This window comes from Protopterus annectens, chromosome 11.part0 (genome assembly GCF_019279795.1).
Source record: "Protopterus annectens isolate FY-2018-M chromosome 11.part0, PAN1.0, whole genome shotgun sequence".
Lineage (NCBI taxonomy): Eukaryota > Metazoa > Chordata > Ceratodontiformes > Protopteridae > Protopterus > Protopterus annectens.
In genome coordinates this window covers 614,445,690-614,469,698 of record NC_056745.1, presented here as the reverse complement: position 1 = coordinate 614,469,698, position 24,009 = coordinate 614,445,690, and the positions used below count along the sequence as shown (strand labels likewise).

General features: G+C 36.7%; 1 long non-coding RNA gene across 1 annotated transcript in view; it reads left to right on the top strand.

Annotated features, from left to right (window-relative positions):
• LOC122815521 overlaps window positions 1-24,009 on the top strand; it is a 1,099,169-nt gene that overhangs the window by 398,109 nt on the left and 677,051 nt on the right. Inside the window, exon 2 of the long non-coding RNA XR_006366960.1 lies at window positions 17,577-17,629. This is a non-coding gene — a long non-coding RNA (uncharacterized LOC122815521). The remainder of the gene's footprint in view (window positions 1-17,576; window positions 17,630-24,009) is intronic.

The window sequence follows — 24,009 nt, the reverse complement described above, 5'->3', positions numbered from 1 at the left end:
GGGGCCTCAGAAGGTTACAAGCAGTCCTGGACACAGAAAATCTGTATCTGGACTTGACTAGTTACAGGAAAGGTGGGAAAGAAGCGCAAACACAGGCTTTTAAAACAGAAAGTTGAAAGAGATGGAAAAACTGCCCAAACAGCCAATAAACTACAATTTCTGGGCCAGAAACCACTCTTGTGGTAGATAGGCTACCTAGTGCTTACCACTCCCACTGATAAGCTAGAAAGCTTCCCACCAACACAAAAAGGCTTGGGGGGGGGCTCAGAAACTTACAAACAGTCCTGGATATAATAAATCTGTATCTGGACTAGACTAGTTACAGGAAAGATTGGAAACAAGCGCAAACATGGGAAACAAGTGCAAACATGGGCTTTTAAACCAGTAAGTTGAAAGAGATGGAAAAACTGCCAAATGTCCATTTGCTTTTTTCAGGCTATTTGCGGAGGATTTGTCTGCTTCGCTGATCAGTACTATATTAATAGATATTTTTGCTTCTCCTGTTATGCTTCGTTAGGCAGTCATATTTCAATTGATTGTTTCTTAACAATCTGTAATGTTTTTGTATACTCGCTGAACAAATACAAGCATTGTTTTCTTTGACTGCACTGCTGCAAATTTTTGTTCATACATTCGGCAGTTAGTACAGAGGATTAAGGCTATGAGCTATTAACAAATTACTTTTTGTATGCCAGGATTTGAGTCTGTCAGCCTCCATTTTCTTTCCGTGTGTCTTGGAGCAAGTCAGTTAACCAGACAGTTCATGTCTTTCGGCTTTTTCCCGGTTAGGGGTCGCCACAGCGGAACTCCGGTCCGCTAAGTTTACCAGACAGTGATTTGACAAATTGTGCTAGGCTCCTCAGTGGTCTGCGAGACCTCCTGCTTAGTAACTACTTAGGTAAAGTCTTTGTCATTTTATTATTATGCAAAATTTCAGTTAGGCATTTATATTTTATCCTTTGAAATGTGTTTTTGCATTTTGCTTCATGTAATGTTTTTTGTTATTCTAGCTTATCAATATCTGTAACTGTTTTTTGTTCTAGTGGCCTGGGTCATGGCTGAAAATGGTCCTTGGAGCAGTTCACTTACCTGGTTAATGATTGATAAATAAAACGTTTTCCCTTACTGGTGAAACCAGGGTGATATTTTCATATCTAGAGAAAATCTGACCAAGACATGGTGGAAATGTCCCAATATGATCTGTAGTAGGGAAATGTGTCTGTTTAGGTGACAAACAACATGATTCTGGAAAAAGTGAATATGTTATGAAAGCAGACATGGGGCAATATTGTCGATGTTTTAATTATATTATTTGCATCTAAGGAATAATATAATTTTGTGATGGATAATTTATCCTTTATGTAATAGAACCAATTCAGTTAAAATGTCAGTATTTCTACCTAAAGCATCACAATGCAAACAGTCTACTATTGTGCAATCTACAAATATGTGCTATGGCGTATAATTAGTTTCAAGCTACAATCAAGGCAAGTAGTGTTTCTCTTCATAAAGTTACATGAGTGGCAATGTAGTTCATGGTATTCTATCCTTAAAACTGGTAACTGGACAAAAACTTAAGTAGTGTATGCTGGTTCTGTGAACATGTCCAAGCCTGAGTGAAAAACACATCTGCAGAGGTTGTAGCGATAAGCCTAAATATTTGTATTAAAGTTTGTCTTTCAAAAAAATCTAAAATGGGTTCTAAGTTGTAGTCAATAATTTTCTTGTGTATTTCTATAGAAATTGCATTGTATAAATGCACCATTTACAAGATCTGAAGAAGATATGACTGAAAGGAATGGTATTAAGAAAAAGTGTAACATTTTTACCCTGAAAATATTTTGCATTAAGCTATATCATCGGGGGATTTTATTTTATGTAGGTACCTATGCCAGCCTAAAAGTTGCTTGTTTGTTGAGAAGTGTAAAACACACTGATTCATATAGACCATTTTCAAATTCATATGAGTGTTATAAAAATTCAGACAAATAATGAATATGTTTACAGTTAAAGGAAAACTCTACCTTAGAACTAAAAAAATCTACTTTTCACTCTAGCCCTGTTTCTCTGTTTTCTGAGTTATTTTAACCTCTCAAAATCACTCTGACAGCTTCTTATAGAATTTGAATATGTTTTCTGCAAAATGGCTATCAAGGGACTTGACATATCAATCTGATCATGTTTCTTTATAAGTCATTCTCTTTCCCAAAATCTATTCCAAGTCTGCTGTATATGAGTCATGCTAGACATAAGGAAATAATAGTGTATTCCCATGCCATTGACATATAATGGGATTTGTGTCAGTCACTGTCATCTTATATACCTTCTGTAACAGGTCTGCTTATTTTATTTCTTGAATGATCCTCTGTGTGTGTTTCAGGGCTTGTTTTACAGTATACTAAGGAATCATACAGCTGCAACCAAAACAGTTGTTAAATTGTAGGCCTTTGTTCAAAGTATCTTTTTGTAGTCCAAGATGAATTGCAGTCCCTCCCCCTACACTTTGGTAAATGCACTTATACTTTACAAGAATTACAAGAAAAATATTTCTGACTTTTCCCTTAATGTCAGGGCATCTTTGATACTAAATTCAAGTAATCTTAAAATGTAAAGTTGTATAAACAGCAAACCTTTACAATTTAAAGCTTAGCATTTCAATATTGTGGTGCTGCTTATGTAAATTTGTCAAGAAAGTGACAACTGCCTATGAACCACTGACTGATTTAATTGTTCTGTTTTGCTCTGAAAGGCATGGCTACATTAGAAGCAGCTGTGAACCAGTGTAAGTTCTTAACATCTCTGCACTAAAGTCAATTGAAAACTGTATCACACCTCTCTGTCTTGTTTACAGCAGCCTGAGCTCCTGACTACAAAATTCTCTGTATCTGTGGTATGTCATCCAGGTGTAGACAAATTCCTCTGCAGCTTATGTGAGAAGTTAAAGGAAAACTCCACCCTAAACTGTTTTTTTTTCACTCTAACTTTGTTTCCTGACCAATTTTAACACCTCAAAATCACTCTGTGCTTTATTTGTAATTTTAACCTGGTTTCCACAACATGGCTACCAATGGGGCTTGATGTATCAATGTAATCTTGTACTCCCTCAAGCCTTTCTCCTTCCCATAATACTTTGCATGACTCATGCCAGACATAAGGAAGTGACCTTGAATTTCCATGCCATTGACATATAATGGGATTTGGGAGCATCACTGTTATTTTCTTTACCTTCTGTAAAAGGTGTGCTTCTTTTCTGTCTCTAATCACCCTCATTTATGTTTGGCTCAGACCTTGATTTACACTATACTTAGAAGTTTTCCATCTACAGCCAGAAAACTAACTAAATTGAAGGTCTTTGTTCAATATTTTAGAGTGATTTTAAGGTGTTAAAATTGGTCAGGAGACAAATATAGAGTAAAAAAAACATTTTTTTTTCGTTCTAGGGTGGAGTTTTCCTTTAAGCTTAAAAAATAAGTTTGCAGTCTTTCTGTTCCTTTGATATCAAAGGTGCAAGCAGGTTTCAGGTACCAGGTAAGCTACCTAAGAGTTGCGTTAAACTGTAGGAGAAGGTGGAGTTTTCCATTAATGATAGATTGTTGCAAAGAGATTGTAGGTTAGGCAAAGCTCTTTACTGCAGATTTTTTACAATGCATTATAAAGACAAAAAATAAACTTAAAAATGTTGTTGTATTTGTGATGCCCATGCACTGACCCATTAATCAAGGAGCCTCAATCCTCACCACTAACACCAGTGAGGGATGTGCACATTGGGAGGGTGGCAAGTTCACACACAGTAAAGTACAATTTCCCTTAAGAGCACACAGGGATCACAGTCAGTCTGGGGCTGGTATCTCCCCCTCTCTCCAGATCCCCAATAAGACTCCCCACTGGCACAGCTATAGGGATAAGATCTCAGATGAGTGGTCAAGCCAAAACCTCCAGCACCCTCTCTGTCCCACCAGTGCTTTGTGTCCCTGCCCAAGTAGCTGCCCCACACCCACTTTGAGATTTGATTTATTTGCAAACACACAGACACTCCTGTAGAAGGGCTGGCACAGGTTCACTAGCTATGCCCCCTTCTGCCCAGACTAAAAAGTAGTAATCACTGCCATCAACCACTACTTACTTATCAGCTACACAAGGCCCTTCCCAAAGGGTGACCAATTCTACTGTGCAATGTTACTGTTAACCAAATGATGTGTGACCAGAACTTTTAAGGCTATTCTAGAGTGTCTTGTACAGTGTCATCAAATACATATGCAAGTACACTAAGAGCTTAAATACCTCTAACAAACCAGCCACAATTAAAAGGTTTAAATATATTTAATAATAAATAATAAAAGCACAAGACAATGCTCAATAAATCAACACAGTGACAACAGAGTTCAGAATCACAGGAAATATTTTAAAACGACAATGCAGAACAGTCTCACATAAATACAAAAAACATCTAGACCACTCTTGCTATTTTCTTATCAATCTCTAAGAAATACTATGCTCTAAATGTCTTACTTACAGAGCCAGACAGATATAGATAAGAAGTGCTAAAAAGATGTTTACAGGTCCAAAACAAAATACAAAATGCGCAGCCATTCGCTATGAAACAGTTCTTAAATTAATAATAAACATTACTGCTGGGTTAGCTAGATGACATCACTTTTTGACACTTGCATCTAGTTCCCAGGCTAGACAGATACCAACAGAATTTAACATTTCTCTGTCAAAAATACTTATCTCTAAGATTAACAGCTGCTAAGAAGTCACAGAGCAGTACAAAAACACTTTACATGTGAAACTAGTAATTATATCTGTCTTAAGACAATAGAAAGAAACTCTAGCTGTAGACATTCTGTCTTTTAGCTGAGATAAACTAACTTTATACACATCGTAAAACTCCTTACTTATTTTCTTAAGAGTTTGCCAGTTAACTCTGTGTATTCCATCCTTCATCATCAACACATATATTTACATAGGCATGTAGTTTATACACATTTCTGTTCTTTTCCAACAGGGTGCACTGTGGTTACAATCTTGAAGCTCAGTACAGAACATATAGTTTTCTTACATTTCTAAAACAAGCATACAAATCATATTACTATTCACAAATGACATAAAATTATTGACAAAATTCTAGCTGGCTGGCTGGATGCCTTCACAGTATTTATGAACTATATACGCATAGCATGGAAAATAGTCACGCATGAGGAAATAGTGAGAAGACTGGGTAAGAAAAGGAGACTGATTATGCTGGGAGGAAAAGGAAGGTTGAAGAGAGATTAATAATAGATGAGAGTAAGAGAAGGGTATGTAATTTGTTCAATTTTTGTCAAGTTAATCAAGGAACAGGACAGCTATAGTATGTATAGCCTATTTATGTATTCAGTGATCACACAATGGAGGAAGCAAATCCATTGTGATGCTTTAAATTAGTAGGTTTTTAATTTTTCGTGACCTTTTTGACAGGTCAGTATAGATTTTGTTGTAGGAAGGATTCACATATGTTTGGTATTAGTACAGACAATGTTTTGCATCTTGAAGTTTGTTTAATGGGGAGTTTGTAGATTAGGGGTAGAAGATGGGAGGAATTTAAGGTTATGTGGCATTGATCTCTGAAAGTATTGTGTAATGAAGGGAAATAGGTTTGTGTGCCTCCAGTTAATAAAGTGGTTCTGTGACTGATTGGGAGGTATTTGGCTTTTGATAGTACAGAACTAAGATGCTTTCTTTTATCTGAGATGGTTATACATCTACATGTAGTACTTGAAGTATGTCATAGTATAGTTTGTTTTTTCTGAGGCTACTACTGGTTTGAAGGCTAAAGTCTTATAGACTCCTTTGCTAATGCAGCTGTTCCTTCAGAATAAAGAAAGTTTGAGATCTTTTTAGCTAAGACATAACAATGGGGAGTTTACTTACTTTGGGTTCAGAGGTTTGTGTCTAGCCATAAACCCAAACATTTGTAGTGTTGCACTGCTTTGATCAGCTCTTGGTTAATCTGGATAATATAATAATAATAATAATAATATAATATAATATAATATAATATAATATAATATAATAATCCGGATAATAACCTAATTATCTGATGTTTGACCATCCTTTGAATGGTTCCAAATTGCATTGTGTTACTGTTAATGTCCGAAAGGCCTGCAAGTAGCGTGCTAATAAAGATTGCAGTATGGGGGGACAGTACACAATCTTGCTAGAAAACTTTGTGAATAGTGTTGAACCTATTTGCACCTTGAATCGTCTGTCAGAAAGGAAGGGTTTGAACCATTTTTTGCTTTTGTGTTGATTCCTGCTGACTGCAGGGAGCTTAATAAGTATGTTCAATCAAAAGCCTTTGTGAGGTCTATGAACTGAGAACCAGATAGCTGTCCTTTATTCATGGTTTGCAGTATATGTTTTCTAATTGTCTACAGAGCATTCATGGTGCAACTATCAAACCAGAAGTCATGCTGATGTTGAGAGAGGATCAAGTAGGCTTAATGATATTCAGAAAGTCGGTTGCATATTAATTTTTTTAAGTATTATATCAAGGGTATATAACATTAATAGTGGTAAAAAAATCATGACAGTATTAAGATTTAGAGGATTTGGAAACAGGTTTAATGATTATTTTTTCTCCAGGTTATGTATAAATCTTTTAGTCAGGCAGCTGTTGCCAAAACATGTAAGAGGTTGGAGGATCTAATCTCGCAAAATGCAATAAACCAGGGGTGAAGGGCATCTGTGCTGATGGGGCATTAATATGTGGTATGGCGATAACTGATAAGAATAACTATATCATTTTATCCAGCACAGCATTTAAAAACACAAAGATTTTCTTGATTTTTTTATGAGATGATTAACATGCAAGATTTAGGTTTTTAGCTACCATATCTCAACATCCATGTATACTTCTTCATTAACAACAATTAATGAAAGAACTCTGATTCATATAAGTAAAGCTCCCCATCATGGGTAATGTAGAGGTATTTTGTTGCATCCAGTTAACCCAAAATATAATGCGTTTCTACATCATTTGCAGTATTTTCTTCTTCTGTAAGAACAATCTAATATAGCAGCTGGTCTCTAAACTCAAAAAAATTAAGATTTTATGGTCTAAGAACATACTTTTTGACGGCATTTTTGCTAAAGTGGTGAAAGAAGCAGTTTGATGTTTGAAATTTTATTTAGGATAATGTATGATTACCAAAGTGCCTTATGCATCTATTCTACAATTAAACATTATTCTTCAGCCAACAAATTCAAGAAGTAATTCGCCACAAATGACAGAAAATGCTATGCGGTGTATTCTCTTTTCAGTACTTTATTTCTGGCTTACTCTTCATAGTTAACAATGTAACAGTTTCAAACTGGTGAGGCAGTAGGTGCTCTTGAGGATAATGATTCACATATAGGAATGGTAAAGGGAAAGTAAAAGACAAGAGACATGTATAGGAAAGGAATGCTGACTTAAAAAAAAGTAATACGGCATTCGCAATTTGTACTGTAATACAAATCCAGAAAAAAACAGGATGATTGATTTACTCCATTGTCATCATGGTGGGAAAATACATGTCTATTCAAGGTGGAAAGTGGGCACAGATTTATTTCATTTTTTTAAATAGGCCTCATCACTTATACGTGTAGATCATTGCTCCAACATCTCGGAAATAGACAAACTGACAGGAGCAAGGAGTGCAAATGCAAATAATGCACTGAAGTCTACATTATTCTCAAAATGAGGAATAGCTAATGTCACATCTGGCAAAGAATCACAACAAAATAGTCAGGAATTCTTGTGAATAAATGTTTAGACATATATGTCCTATACATGTGATTCTCAGCTGAATGGACTAGTAGACAGAACTATCTTAACAAAGAAGACTCTCATGAGAAAAAGACTAGCATGTAGAAGCACTTCACTGCAAGGGCTCAATCTCTCACCAGCTCAAGCTGGTCCTTGGATAATCCTATAGCTCCGAACTAGCCCAGCATATGTGCCGACGTGACAGTTCTTGCCTACTGCAACAATTAATGTAAACAGCTTCCTAGACAAGACTTATTAAAAAAATTATACTGTTCTATAACTCCAGTACTATTTTCAGGGTAAATAAATTACCTTTTGAGTAGGATAAAAGGACTCTATGCTTACCATCACTTCATTAAAACAACAGAATGTAAACTAATTAACTACCTGAAAATATGACTAGACCCCACATGTTCTTTCAGTAAAAAGAGAAATAACCTTCTCATAAGATACTTGTAATTGGATTCCCTATCTGCTAAACAAGGAATCCAGTTAAGCCTTTAAGTAGGAAAATGATATGCTGACCCCGTGTCACTGCGTATAATGCCTCTTCTCTCATCATGTGCATCTTTTCCAGCAACATACTCAGGAAACTAACGTCACTCAAATAGACTTGAAGCATCATTTCTCACTCACTTAATAGAGATTATCATTGTGTCATCATGGTAAAAGAAAGGCAGTGACCAGTATAGGAAAAGCATGTACTCTTTACTTTTAACTTTATTTATTTATTTTTTATTTTATTTATTTTACATTTGTTGACCGGGCTAGTCTGGCTGGATATATGTCCATTTTCAGCAGAGGCCCGAGGAGAAAAGCTCCACTATATATACTAGTAAATAACATAAAACAGCACAGTAAGAGACAAATATAAAAATCAAAAAACTATTCCAATGTAGCATAGTGACAGTAATTTTAATCTTTAATCTTTTAAACATGGGGCAGCACAGATCTTGTCCCACTTTAAAAAATGTCTTCTGGTTTTTATCTCATCCCACTTCTTTTTAATGTTCTTGACCTACTTCTGCCAATATGACAGGAAAATATTTTTGCTTACTATGACTTTAAATACCCTCTTGATACGCTGATGCAAAGTTAACACATTCACAACCTGCTCTCCCTACTGTCTGGTTTCAGTCATGCACTCACATAGTCACTACTGGTCATTCACTGCTGTTCTCTAAGTATTTATGTGACCCTAAACAAGCAAATATTGCGAAGACGTACAGGAATTGTAATTATTGGTATGGTATAGGAAGTGTTGTGAGCTGCTAAATATCTTGGATGGGAAAGATAGTTTTGATATTTTTGATTCTGACTGAATTACTAGAACCATGTTATTTTTTACTGCAGTAATACTGCTTCAGAAGTCAATAAAGGATTTTTTTTCTGTACTTAAACCATTCTTGCCTTAAAAAACTTAAGAGGTTAGGGTTAAGGGTTTATAATCCCTTATGTCTCATGATGGATAGACAGATGGCTCACAGACAGAACCAGGAAGTTAGAATTGGGGAGTCTACCACTACAAAGAGGCCAGTTACCAGAGGAGTCCCTCAGGGATCAGTCCTAGAACTAATCCTTTATAAGCATCTACTTCTGTGAAGATTTGGCCAATGTCAATGGCCCCTGGCTGACAAAATTTGTGGATGATTGCAAATTAGGAACAGTCATAGAATCTCCCACCAACACTAATGCTCTTCAAGAAGGGCTGACACAGACAAATAACTGGTGTCAGAGCCATATTCTAAAACTAAATGCCAAGAAATGCACAATAGTTTCCTTTGGGAAGTCAGTCACACCTGGTAACTAACATATTGACAACCCACCCTTAAGAGTCAACCCAGTAGTCAAGGACTTGGGGACACACGCAGACAGCTATCAAGTCTTTATCCATCATATGCCTACTGTGGTGAGGAAATCACTCTATGTTGTACAACTTATAAACAAAGGTATGGCATCTAAGTCCAAGGAGGTCTTTGTTCCACTGTATTCAGCATTTGTCAGACCTGTCATTGAGTACAATGCCCCATTTGGTATGTACCTAACCAGGCACATCCAACAGTTGGAACGTCTGCTAAGGTTCCTCACTAAAAGAATACTGGGTATGAATAACATGTCCTATGCAGACAGACTCAAAGCCCTATCCCTTCATTCAGTTTTCTACAGGCTGTTGAGGGGATATATATGCACAGCATACAAGGCATCATCGGACCCCCACAGTGATGGGCCTCCTGCATATCCACAAAACAAGCTGCACCAGAATGACCTTGCTCTAAAGACTTAAACCTTGCCAGTGATATAATTAATACCTGCTGGAGAGACAGGTATGTATTCCAGAGACTACCCAGTCTCTGGAACAGGCTTCTCATCCATGAGAAGGAGAGTTCTTTCTTAACCCAATTCAAGTGTAACTTGGACAATTGGATGGGGTAAAGGAAATTCATCCCTGGTTTGGTTCTTATGTCTCTAAAGGTCACAAGTAGCTGATAAATGCTTCATTGCCCAGGTCCCTGCTTGTAATGCTTCATCCTCAAAGCCCCTACTTACACTTACCAAGGGTACCAGAACTTGTCAGAGATTTGGGATGCATGGCATTAGTGGTCATTAGGCTAGTACACACCTATGAACCTGTTTAAATAGGGGTAGGAGGCTAGCATAATGCTTAAGGTGTTTACACACACAAGGTGCAGGGTTTGATTCTCACAAGGGATAATTGGCTAGTCTGAAAATAGCCCATAAGGGGAGTTAGCCTAGTACTAATATATGAACCTATCTATAAGTAGTACTGGAAGTATCTGTGACTTCTCAGTTGAAGTATTAAAGCCACAAATTCAAATTATTCAGGTTTTATTATGTTACTGGAGGAACCTCCCTCAGTATTGCACATTAAACAATTGTGCTTGTAGAAATATACAAGAAAAGGAGACAGAATGCTGCTTTCACTCTTAGTAAATGAATACATTAACAGCATTAGTAGGCCCCTCTCTTCTGTAAACAAATAGTTCTCCATATTTAAGCAATGACATCAGCAGTGGTAAACTTTCCTGCAAAGAAAATAGTGAAAAAATGCTATTTCATAAACATTTCAGGGCTTCTTACCTCGGGGAAAACATTTCCGTGCTGTGCTGTAGTCCAGCACTTGAGTGGCAGCTCACTGCATGTTTGACTCCCACTAACCCAGTTGCTGTAGCTTTCTCTGTTTCCCTCTTACCCTCAAGTCACCCAGATCATAACCTTTATTTCAAACAATCTCTCCCTCTCAATACCTTCGCCCCGCCCACTAAAACCTCAACCACCATATCTAATAACAATGCACCTTTGCCTGCACAAAATCCAATTAACTATGCCAGCAAAAGCAAATCTATATTCAACTCTAACCAAATTATACACTCTACTAGAAGTAAGTACACACCATAATCTCCACAGATGTCCTACCAATGAATACAACTTCCAATCTCTCCATTTTAAATGCACATCTACAATCTCACCCATAACACCACTTTCCCAAACTCCAGTACATCTATCCCACCTGATAAACAATACTATGCCTAACCACATGAGCACATTAACAAAATCATACACTTTCATTATTACTAGAAAATCACATGGCGTTTCCTACATCATCTTCTGCTATTTTTTTCTTCTTCATTAAAGTCAAAGCAAACTTTACTGTCACACAGATCAACACAGAAGACAAAGTGCTTATCACTGCATGAAATTTCAATACTCAGGCTTGTACCATAAGAATGACATTTTACAGAAGGAAGATATATTAAATTAAATAAAAATACAAATAAATAAAAAATGATACAAAAAAGTAAATAAAGTAAAACAAATGTGAAAGCTCTATTTACATCAGAAACACAACTACAACAGCAAAAATAGACAGTAGAAATATAAGGATATGCAAAAAACAGTACTATAATAAATAAGAGAAGCACACATAAACTTACCCACCACCATAAACTTATAGCTCACAGTTTTCATAGTGCAGATAGATACATATGAAGTGAGCAATTTAGAGAGTTTATGTAAACAACAATGACATATTGCACACAAATAATATTTACCTATGTAGCGTGCTAGGCTATGGGTTTGTCATTCAGCAGTCTGATAGCATGTAGGAAGAAGCTGTTATGGAAACTGGATGTCTTACATCTAATGCTTCTGTAGAGCTTCTTTGTTGGCAGGAGTTTGAACAGTGCATGAGCCGGATGGTGTGTATTCCTCAATAGCTTTTGGACTCTGCCATAGCATCTGTTTGAATATATGTTCTGTAGGGATTGAAGGTTGGAGACAATGTTTTTTGTGGCCTGTTTAACAAACTTATCCAGTGTCTTACAATTAGCTTGAGAACACTTTTTGTACCCTTCAACTATATTGCTTATTAGTACACTCTCAATCGTGGCTCTGTAGAAGGTGAGTAGGATTTGTTGGGGTGGGTAGCTCTATGAAGTCTACTAAGGAAGTGGAGACATTGTTGAGCACTCTTTATAAGGTTGGAAGTGTTTGTGGCCCAACCTAGGTCTTGTGAGATATGTACGCCTAGGAATCTGGTGCTATTTATTCTCTCCACTGCGGCATGAATGATGAAGATAGGGGTGAGTGGCTTTTTCTTCTTCCTAAAATCGATGATGATTTCCTTGGTTTTCCCAACATCTAGTGCTAAGTTGTTGTCAGTGCACTAATGAATGAGTTTGTTCACTTCTTCCCTGTAGGCTCCCTCATCTTCCTTCTTGATAAGGCTGATTACTGTGGTGTCATCTGCAAATTTGATGATTCTATTTGACTGATGCATAGATGTGCAGTCATGTGTTAGAACTGTGAAAAGAAGTGGACTGAGCACACAACCTTGTGTGACCTTAGTGTTTAGGATGATGCTGTTTGAGTGCTGTTTTCCAGCTCAAACTCTTTGTGGCCTTTCTGTCAGGAAGTTGAGGATCCAGTCGCATATTGTGTTTTCTATGCCAAGTTTACTCAGCTTAGACAGCAGTTGTTGTGGAATAACCATGTTGAAGGCAGAGCTGATGTATATGAACAGGATGCATACATAACAGTCCTTATTTTCCATGTGGTCCAAGGTGTGATGAAGTGTTAAGGTTATAGTATTCGCAGTAGAGCTATTTGGCCTGTATGCAAATTGTAAAGGATCAAATATAGCAGGTACTGTAGGCAGGATGTTATGTGATCCTTGACCATTTTTTCGAAACACTTCATCACTACTGAGGTAAGTGCAATTGGCTGGTAATCATTTAATGATGCTGTAGATGGTTTATTGGGCAAAGGGATGATGTTGTTGGCTTTAAAGCATTTGGGCACTTTTTCCTGGCTGAGTGATATTATTGAAAATGTCTGTTAAGATTGGTGCTAGATGATTAGCACACTTTTTAAGTAGCTTCCCCGAGATCCTATCTGGACCAGCTGCTTTGCCTGGATGAACCCTACATAGCTTCTTGCGTACTTCTTCCAGGTTGAGGCATAGTGATGTGGCATCTTCATTTGTGGGCAGTTTCTCTGATGAGGTTCTATTCAGTTCCACAAATCTGCCGAAGTAGATGTTTCGCTTGTTTAAAAAGTCTGGGTTGTCATCACATCGGATGGATGGTGGCTTATAGTCTGTGATGTTTTGGATCCCTGTCCAGAGCTGCTGGGATCTTTCTGGTCAGAGAGGTGTCTGTATTTTTAGACTTTAGGCCCATTTTGCTACTCTCACACCTTTATTCATGCTAGCCCTGGTCTTTTTCAAAGCCTCTCTGTCTCCAACCTTAAAGGCAGCATTACTTGCGCTCAGTAATTCGTATACTTCACTGGTGAGACAGGGGTTTTGGTTGGCTATGATGGTTACAACCTTCATGGCAGTGACATCCTCAATACATTTTGTGATCTATCCCACAACCATTTCAGTGTACTCATCCAAATTAATACATTGATTTGCGGAGGCAGCTTCTTTAACTAGATTCCAGTCAGTGCATTCAAAGCAGTCTTGAAAACTGAGACAGCACTTTCAGGTCAGATCCTTATTTGCTTCCTGAAAGGTTTTACCCTTACTACCATTGGTTTATAGGCGGGGATAAACAGGAGAGAAATGTGATCTGAGCTACCAAGATGGGGATGGGGGACTGCCTTGACTGCCTGTTTGATATTTGAGTGCACTTGATCAAGTGTGTTTTTACCTCTTGTAGAGAAGGTTACATATTGTTGGCAGTTTATACCAATCATCCAAATTCTACTTTTAAGGAGGTTTATGAAACCAAACCCAGGGACACAGCATACTTCATTAAAAACATGCTCTATTGCCAAGATTAATGTAAGCTGCATTTTAAACAAAAGAAAGAAATTTGTCTCCATCACTAAACTAATAACATAGACATCCCAGCTACCACACAATCATGTATTAGACTTAATATTCACAAACTTAAGTTTTACTTTCAAAACTTAGTAGCATTTTCAGTGTGAGACTAGGAAGCAAAACCAGAGATCAAACCATGTTCCTCTTTAAAGAAAACATGCAGTTATAATCCCAGAACAAAATCTCCTCACCCTGAGCAACTATTCCCCATTATAAATAAGAGTCACATACTTCCCCACCTACAGCCAACCTTCTAAAATTTAAAATACTGATCCATGATTTACTTTAAAGTAACAGTCCATATAAAAGCCTACTCATCCTGAGTAACTTTAACATTAATGCTCTTAATCCCTGTAATTCAGACATTATGTTGACTTCTTTACCAACCTTAGGTTGTCTCAACTTATTCAAGACTACCAGACCAAGACTACAGTTTGTAAACACAGCCTCCTGAATGTTACTATCATCAAAGAACCATCTGTCATTCGTAACATCATCATTCAACCACCCTCAGTAAGTGGCAACAGCCCTATCACCTAAAATAACAAACTGTAAGTCAAAAGCAAACACTCCAGCTTTCCATCTTCCACTCAAAGCATCAACAGGCCCTAAAAGCTCTCTCTCTCTCTCTCTTCCATTGGGAAGAATTTCTAACCTCAAAAACCTCAAAATGCCTGCTACTTATCTGACTAGCCTTTGCATTTCACTTCAAGACACATTCTTATCCTTGTTTGCTAGACTCCAAAATTAACTATGGAAATCAAATCACTCTCTAAACTTAAGGATACTGCTTTGAAGCCCAGCCAAACAAAACCAAGAATACTACAGTTTGCTACACAAATAACTAAAATCCCACCACAATACCCAAAGCTAACTCACTTAGAAACTCCCCGAATACATTAAGATACAAGGAAATTTTGGTATCTAGTAAATAAGACAGTAGGTTGGACACTCCCAGTAGACCACCCAAATTTCCTCAGGATATCTAATACCGCCATCTGTCCTAGCATCTCTATTCCTCACTCTGCTTCATGTCCATCTCAACAACATATGAATGACAACCTCCTCTTTTACATTAAAGCAACCAAAACAAAAAAAACAAAGAGGCCATTGTCAAAATCCATATGGATGCCCTCCTCAAACAGACACCCTCCACCACTGACTCATTCAATTAGCTAAAGACCACATTCTGTGCCCCCCCAAAAAAAACACACCTTTTTAATTCAGGTCTCACTAGGAGTCACCATGCCCTTTGGAAAATTGCAACAATCAGGCAAGTTCCAAAAATCAAAAAATACCATCTGCACCAATGATTGTAGAAATATCTGATCCCTGTCCATCGTAGGTAAAAAATCATATAATAGCTAGTCTCCAACCATTTAGTCAAGTACATAAAGAAATGTAGAACAATTACTTCCCAATGCATGTGTCTTGGTCTGGAAGAAGAACCATGACTGCCCTACATACTTTAACAGATGACATTCTCATCAATACAGACAAAGGACTATGAAATGGAGCAACCTTTGTTGATGTAACACAAAGTGTTTGACACTGTCCAACACTGTCTCCTACTATTCACCTTAACCAAAGACAACATTGGTGACCTATGGTTTCAAAATGTTATGACTTGCAGTAACCTCAAGGCATGTCTTGGATCCACATCCCTGTACTGCACTATATTATTCTAATCTGCCTTTATATGTTTTTGGGGAGGAACATGCAGCTATTTTTTGTTCTTGTTCTTCTCTGAACTACCTCTATTCTGTCTTCATCCTTATAAAGCTGAGATCTCTGGAACTGTAAACAATACTCTGAATGGATCCACTTCTATATCAAGAACTTTCTATATCAAAAAAACAACATACTTGTTTGCTACTGCTGATACATCTAATATACCCAGTATCCTATTCTGGCTGCTTCACAGTTTCACAGAATTATTTTATGTCATCTGATATGACTACCCAGGGTCTTGTTTTGCTATTGCTTTGCATGCTTTAATGGTTATTGATTCAGAGTCATTGTGCCAGATTTACACTATTCTTCTAATTTCATCACCTTTGTCTCATGCTTTCTACAGCTTTGTATGTACTAGCCTTGTTCTATCTCCTTGCATTATTGGGTCTATATTAGAACATCGAAGTTTCAGGTCTTTGAATGTTCTAATATCGACACCTAGTAACCAAAAACCAGTAAGACCGAAAATTTAGAACATCAAATTTTTTCCTAGGGAAATAATTTGCTGTTCCAAAACACATACACACAACACAAACACACCAAACACACAGCAATCCACACACATACACCTAAAATCTTACATCTAAACTTACACTAAACTGTACATAAACCATTATCTACCCACTTACCTTAACCCAAACCCTAAACCTAAGGTCCGTCACTATCACACACACACCTCACCCGCACCCTAACCCTAACTCACCTATCCCACCCTAACCCTCACATCCAAACATTCGCACACTTACCTGACCCGTGCCCTAACCCTAACTCACCTATCCCACCCTAACCCTCACGTCCACACAATCGCACACTTACCTGAGCCCGACCTAACTTTCCACTGCAGAGCAGAAAATAGCGAAACGACAATAATGGACAACCAAATTCTTTCCCTAGGAAAGAATTTGGTTATCTAAAAATTCGCTGTTTTCAACTTTCAGTTACTAGGTATCGATATTAGAACATTTGAAGACCTGACACTTCGATGTTCTAATATAGACCCACATTATTAAAGTATACTTATCTTTACAGATCCACTGAAATGCCACTTATAATCATGGACATGGAAAGGGCTACCACTAGTGGTATCCTATAAGCAACCATTATTTTACTTGAGCTAACTCAATTGTTCACTTACTCCCGCAGTTAGTTTTTCCTAGTCTGCATTTACCATTCATACCTCCTAATGTCCATCTATATAATTATTTCACTCATCTTTCAATGGTACTGTACCAAATAATTTCCTACACTCTAAAATGGCAGTTTATTGGATTATTTTTCTTGGCATTGCATTACAAACTAAAGAATCAAATAAAATGAATATGATATCATAATGTAATTTGTATCCCTTCTGGATGTTGCTATTTCTTTGGCATATATGTAATAATGTTATGGCTGAAAAGGCTGAAACAGTGGACCTTATGTTGTAGGCCACTATCTGCTGGAAATAAAATACAAAACAGATAAATATTGCATGTACTAAAGTGATATGAGTAACAAACAGAAGAAATGCATATTTTACAAAGTATATACATTTTTGACTAAGTATGATGTGCAATTAAGCAATATGAGGAGAGCTTCGAATTCCTCACATCTTGCATTATGCATGGTTTATATCTCACTTCTGTTTTGTGCAGCATTAGTCCAGAAATCTGACTTTTTTTTTGGCAGACATATAAAAAAATGTTGCTTTTGTTTCCACAGGCATTTCTGCTCTGGGTCTACATAAAGGATGTTCTGGAGATGAAAATGAATAGGTATGTAATTATCTCTTGATATATATTTAAATGTTTTACTCAATACTCTGCAGCCTCGGATTATGAAATAATAGTGGTATTTAGAAATAGGAAATGCAGTAGCCATTTGATACCATATCAGTGACATATATTGACATCTTAACTGACTATGATGCTATGTTGGAGATGGTCTTCACTCCACTTATCTCAGTAATATATAATGTCTGTGACAATGTTATTTTAAAAAGCCTGCTCCACCTTCACTTTAATCTCTGAAGATGTTGGACACCTATATTATGGCTGTCAGCATGCATATCTGCTGAAACAGCCTGTACAACCATTGGTTAGTTTTGATTACCTTACCAAGCCACAGTTTCCTATTTAAACTCTAAGCTTTGGCAACTTCTTGCCACTCCTGCAATTTAGACCACAAATTCACTAGTTAATATGGGAATAATGCTCATTATATTTTCTAGATTTCTCTTATGCATATTCTGCAAGAAATTCTAGAAATTACCTATATTTCAAGCTCAGCCCTCCACACACGTACATACATACACATCTTTCTAATGCTCCTAACATTTATCTGAATTTGTTTTATCACAACATACAGTGCTGTCGTCATTTGTTTTTAACAATACACCGATATTATCCTGTTGTAGTGTCTCTGTTACACAAACTAACTTTTTTTCTCAGTTGCCATTCATCACTTTCACATTATCTACTCAGCCACCTTGGTATAACCATTAACTTACCATCATACTCAGGCCAATGCCTGAGCCTAAATCATGACTTCACTCAAGCTGCCTTGACGACAACAGTTCTGCTTCATGTATCCATGGCACATCATACATTTTAAAATGGCATATTCTGTAATAAGCTAACTCTTATCCATCAGGTTTAAAAAATGCAGGGCCCACAACCAGTAATTTCTAGGAAGGCCTTACCTTATCAACATGCTGTTATTACTCGGAACCCTTCTACTAACTGACAGAAAGTGGGTCAAAGAAAACACTGCTTGTTTATTTATTATTTATTTATTTACATTTGTTGACCAGGATAGTCCATTTTCAGTGGAGGCCCGGGGAGAAAAGCTCCAACACAGAGAATATATAAAGACAAAAACAAGTATTACAGCAATATACAGGAGTACAGTTTCTACATTTTGGGAGTATGTACAAATATGTTACATATAATTCTTGTAAAAAGGTGTTTATAAGCAATCTAAATACAGTGTATCAGATACTATGGTACAGTTTTAATTCCATAGACAAAAATTTAAAGTCAGAAGATAGGTACTTATAGGATGTAGTTATAGATAAAGTGGGTGAGGGTGAATTATTAGGTGAGTGCAGAGCAAGGGCATAGCCATTGAGTTTTAAAATACTGGGTCAGTTTTTTTTTTTTTTTTTGAATTGGCTAAGAGAGTGATTCATAGTAAGGTCAGATTGGGAGTGAATTCCAGATTTTGGCAACTACATTAACAAACAAAGAGTCTCCGGATAGGATGTTAGCTTTGACAGATTGAATCGGCAGTTTAGAGGTGGATCAAAGTGATCTAGCACTTTTGTAGGGATAGATAATGTTTTTGAGGGAAGGTGTGTTTTCAGGGTGATGAATAATCTTATAGGCTACTAAGAATTGATTATACTGAATTAGCCAAGGGAGTTCTAGTCACCCTAGGAGAAGCAAGTTCTGACAGTGATGGGTTCTATAAAGAGTACCTGTTGCAAACCTAGGAATTTGATTGTGCCAACTAGAAAGTTTGTTGACTTCAGCCTTATTCAGGTTAGTGAGTATTGCATAGAGGAGGGTAGAGAGGAGATGTGTCTGGGCAATTGTAGTCTTGGCTAAAGGGGGAAGGAATATTTTATTTTTGTATAGTGACCCCAGTTTTTTATTAACGTTTTTAATAATTTGGTTAACATGGATGTCAAATCTGAGGTTATTATCAATTGTGATACTTAGGAGTTTGGTAGATTTTTCTGGTGAGATTATTACACCATTGTTGGATGTAATATTAAATGAGGGTTGGGGGGATTTACGAGTAGGGTAAAAGAGCAGTAGTTTTGCTTTATTTGGATTTAGTAGTAGTTGTTGCTTAGAGAGCCAGTTTTCCATTGTGTTAAAGGTTTTCTGGGTTAGAGTAAGCAGGTCTGTAAAGGGTTAAGGCTGAGCAAATCAGGGTAGAGTCGTCAGCATATTGGATACAGGTAGCATCTGGGATAGCAATATGAAGGTCATTTATAAAAAGGGAGAAAAGAAGTGGACCTGGTATGGAACCTTTGGGGACACCAAGGGTGACAGGGAGAAGGGAGGAGAGTTTATCCTGTCACTTCACAGCATGCTGTCTACCACTAAGATAGGATTGAAACCGTTGTATGGAATGGCTGCTAAGGGATATTTTGTTTAGAGTTTGTAAGAGTAACTGGTGATTACCCATGTCCAAAACCATTGTTTCACTAGATTCAATAAAAATGAGGCTTAACTTGTTTATTGAGCCTACTGTTTCTCCATCCTTCTGAACCTCATTGACATCTTCCTCCCTATTCACCTCTCACCTGATTCTTGAACCTGAACAGGCACCCCAGCACTCTTTTGGGTGGGGACTGGAGGTTATGGCAAAATGGTATGCACCAAAACTACCCTAGTTTGCTAACTGATTTATAGAGAATGATTATAAAGGAAAGTATCTAGAAAATTATACATACAGCAAATGAGATTAGGGGGAGGACAAAACTGTCTTCGTTTTCTTCTAGAGTCATACAAAGGTAGAATATGTTACCTGTGAACATAAAAATGGTTTAATCATTAGAATAATTTAAAGTTGGTTTAGGTGATTATAGGAGTGACAAAGTGATTTTGATGTAGCTAGTCTGGCAGGCTTTCAGGATCTCGTAAAAATTATTTATTGTATAATATAGTAATATCCATCAATTTATGGTCTGATATACTAATATCCAGGATAGTAATAGCATTTCAATCCTTTTCCTCAGTGTATTTGATAACATAACACAATCAAACCTACTGACACAGTTTGCCTTTCTCCTGTGTGGCAATAACATATAGTCTGTCTACTGTGATTGGCTACAACCTTATGTTGCAAACTTAGTCCAGCCTTCTTAGCTTAGAGTACCATAACCGTCAGTCATATGAAAAGGAGCAACAGTAGTTCTCAAGTTTCTGTGTTAAAACTAATTCTATTATTTTTCTGAAAGTCTGATGCATGTTTCTCATTTGTACCTCATTATGAAGTGTTTCTCATTTTGAGGCTTAAAAGTTCCAGGTTCCATACTGTTCCACACTAAAAGAGTTTGACATGCAAGCATTGCTAAGAATGTGTAACTAACAACAATGGTAAATAATACTGAATCATATTAATTCATCTAGCAACAAATTTAAGTATGAAAAACAGTTACTAATCATGCAGTGAGTTTCCTAGTGGAAGATGGTAGTAAATGTTCCACATTTTTCCCATTTATTTCACATAGTGAGAGGCAGTGTTCCACATACCAGAGATAGAAGTTAGATATGAATGATCTAGAGTAAATGTATGCATGAGTACTGGATAATTTTATTCCTACTTTTGTAAGGTTCAAGTTTACTTTATGTGTGTCTTGACATATTGTACTTTAGTCTGGCAGAAGTTATCTTGTTACAAAAATGGGATCCTGCACTTAATAAGCCATTACAGAAAAGCACAGTAAGTGTATATGGGTCATTAGTGATATCCTCAGTGCGTTAAGCTGAATTTTTTGTTTTCTTTATATTGTTTGCATTTTTTGTTTTATGCACTTTGTACAGCCAGGCTGAGATTGAAATTGGTACATTGAGATCAATGCTGTACCTCAGTAAGCAAGTTAAAAATGAATAAATAAATTAACATCTTAGTCCCTTTCTTGATCAGCCTTTATTTAGTTTTACTTTTCTTGAATTTCTTGCTAAGTGAAAACTTGTATATGTGATTTACTGAGCATTAATGACAACAGAACGTTTTACACTTAAGGAATTTATGACCAGGAACAAGAAATCTTTCTACACTGACCCTAAAATGCATGTAAAGGTTCAATATTAAAAAGATAGCTTTTCGATTTTGTTTGTTTTAACTGCACTTTTTGAAGTGATTTCCATCTAAGAGCAATACGAGAGTAAAACAATTATTGCTTAGAGATTTCTAAACCATATTTATTCTCTTCATACGGCATTTGATCATTGAAAATTTTCTAAAATATCATTGAGAAAAACACCTGAATTTTAAAATAATCTTTTATTCAATTCACTCAGGGTGGAAGATTGTTTTGGAGGCCTTCCTTTCCTGCTGTTTTATACAAAAACAGTGATATGAGTCTATATACTGAAATTACAGGTTTTACAAAAATGATCATTTAATCCACCTGAATATGACAGCTTTTGTTCTAAAAAAGAGTGTTAAGAAATTCTCTAACAATGGAGTTTACAGATTTTGAAGGGCTACACAAATAAATTTGTTGTCATGCTAGCAAAGGATTCTTTACATGAAAACATATCTGTTGTTAGATTGTATATATCTGTATAACCAGATGTTCTTCTTTAATGAGTTAAATGTGTTAAAATGTATTATAGGGTCTTGAGTGTGTGAAAAAAGTCAAAAGTCAGACCAGCATCATAGAACTCAGCACGGTGAGAATCCACAAGTAAAGGTCCAATATCAGATACAGAATCAATAGGATGAAAAGTTGGACCCACTGTCCTGAATGTGCTGCAGTCTTATCCTTGGTAAAACTAACATCACCAGGTAAATAACACTGGCAACAAGATACTGGATGATATCTATTGTTAGACATCCGTAATTCTTTGGATACTGACGTGAGATGTTATGGAGCATTTTTATATAAAGGTTTAGTGGTATGTCCACCAATTCTTTCAGTACCCTTGCATTTATTGTTAGCTACCAGGCAAAGAAAAAATAAAACGGTTAATTTCACATGAAATTTCAAACATTGCTATCAAACTTATTCATCCTGTCTATTAAGACACATATCATGCTGTCATGTTGTCATGCTGCATTCCCTTCAAGAAAATCTAACATGGTTCCTGTAATGGAGAAAAGACAGGTTTGGCTGAAAGGAAGGCCTCGTCAGGATAACATTATAGTGGAAATGATTGACTTGGACCATATTAACCTTTATACATGCATGAAAATAAGAGCAATAATGGCTAAAATCTGTGAAGTTATTTGCATATTTCCACTGATTCCGTTCTTTTTTTTCTTTATAGGAAAAACAGATAGCTTATTTTTTTAATAGAGAAGGACAGGTCATCTCCAAAACTGTAGGAGTCAGTCTCAGGGAACACTCCAGTTAAGAATGTTAGAAATACGATGTGCATCAGCTGGACTGTAAGTATAAGGCACACAATAATTATCAGTCTGACTTCATAACTTAAAATTAGTAGAGTTTATTTAGATGATCTAGCAGTAGCTGTACTTCTCCAGGGCAGATGTTTGTATCTAGTCAGCATTTTTCAGTTTAAAAAAATCAACATTTTAATAAGGGTAGTGTAGAAATACAACAGCAGTTAGTGTTGTCACCTCACAGCAAGAGGTTTTCCAGTTCAATTATCATCTGAAGCTCCTTTTGTGCAGAGTCTACATGTCCTCCCCTGTCGAGTGAGTTTTAAAGACATGCAGGTAGGTATGTGTGTGTGTGGGTGTGTGTGTGTGTGTGTGTGTGTGTGTGTGTGTGTGTGTGTGTGTGTGTGTGTGTGTGTGTGTGTGTGTGTATGTGTATGTGTCCACCTTCTGTGAAGGTTGGGTGCTAGGCTGGCAAATCAACACTGTAAAAACACCACTGTCAATCAATCTGCGAACTGGTGATGTGATGTGGTGACCCCAAACAGGGAAAGCCAAAAGACATTGCTAGTGTAGAAATACAAAAGAAATCAGGAATGTTTTTGTTTCTTTAGTTTTGCAGAGTTGCATGATTTTTCTCATATTTTCCTCTTTCCTGAGAGGATACTAACAGAAATTCTGGCTGCTCAATGGTACTTTGGCACTCGTTTTTTTTTTCTGTTGGTATATGCTTAATTTACAATGGGCAAACTGGATGGGGTTTATATTAGATAAACAACTATAGTGAGATCTCAGAGTTGGTATATATATATATATATATATATATATATATATATATATATATATATATATATATATATATATATAAAGGGGGTGTGTGGGGGCACATCCCCCCACAATAGCGAGTTTGAGGTCCAGGATTTTAAATTATTGGAATGTTCATTAAGGTAAACTTTTGTTTATCTAATATAAACCCACTGGATGCACTGTCCAATCAGCGTGTGCACATTTGGGGATACTAATGACATCTGATTGCATAATGTTCCTTTGTCCATCACAATGGCAATATGGT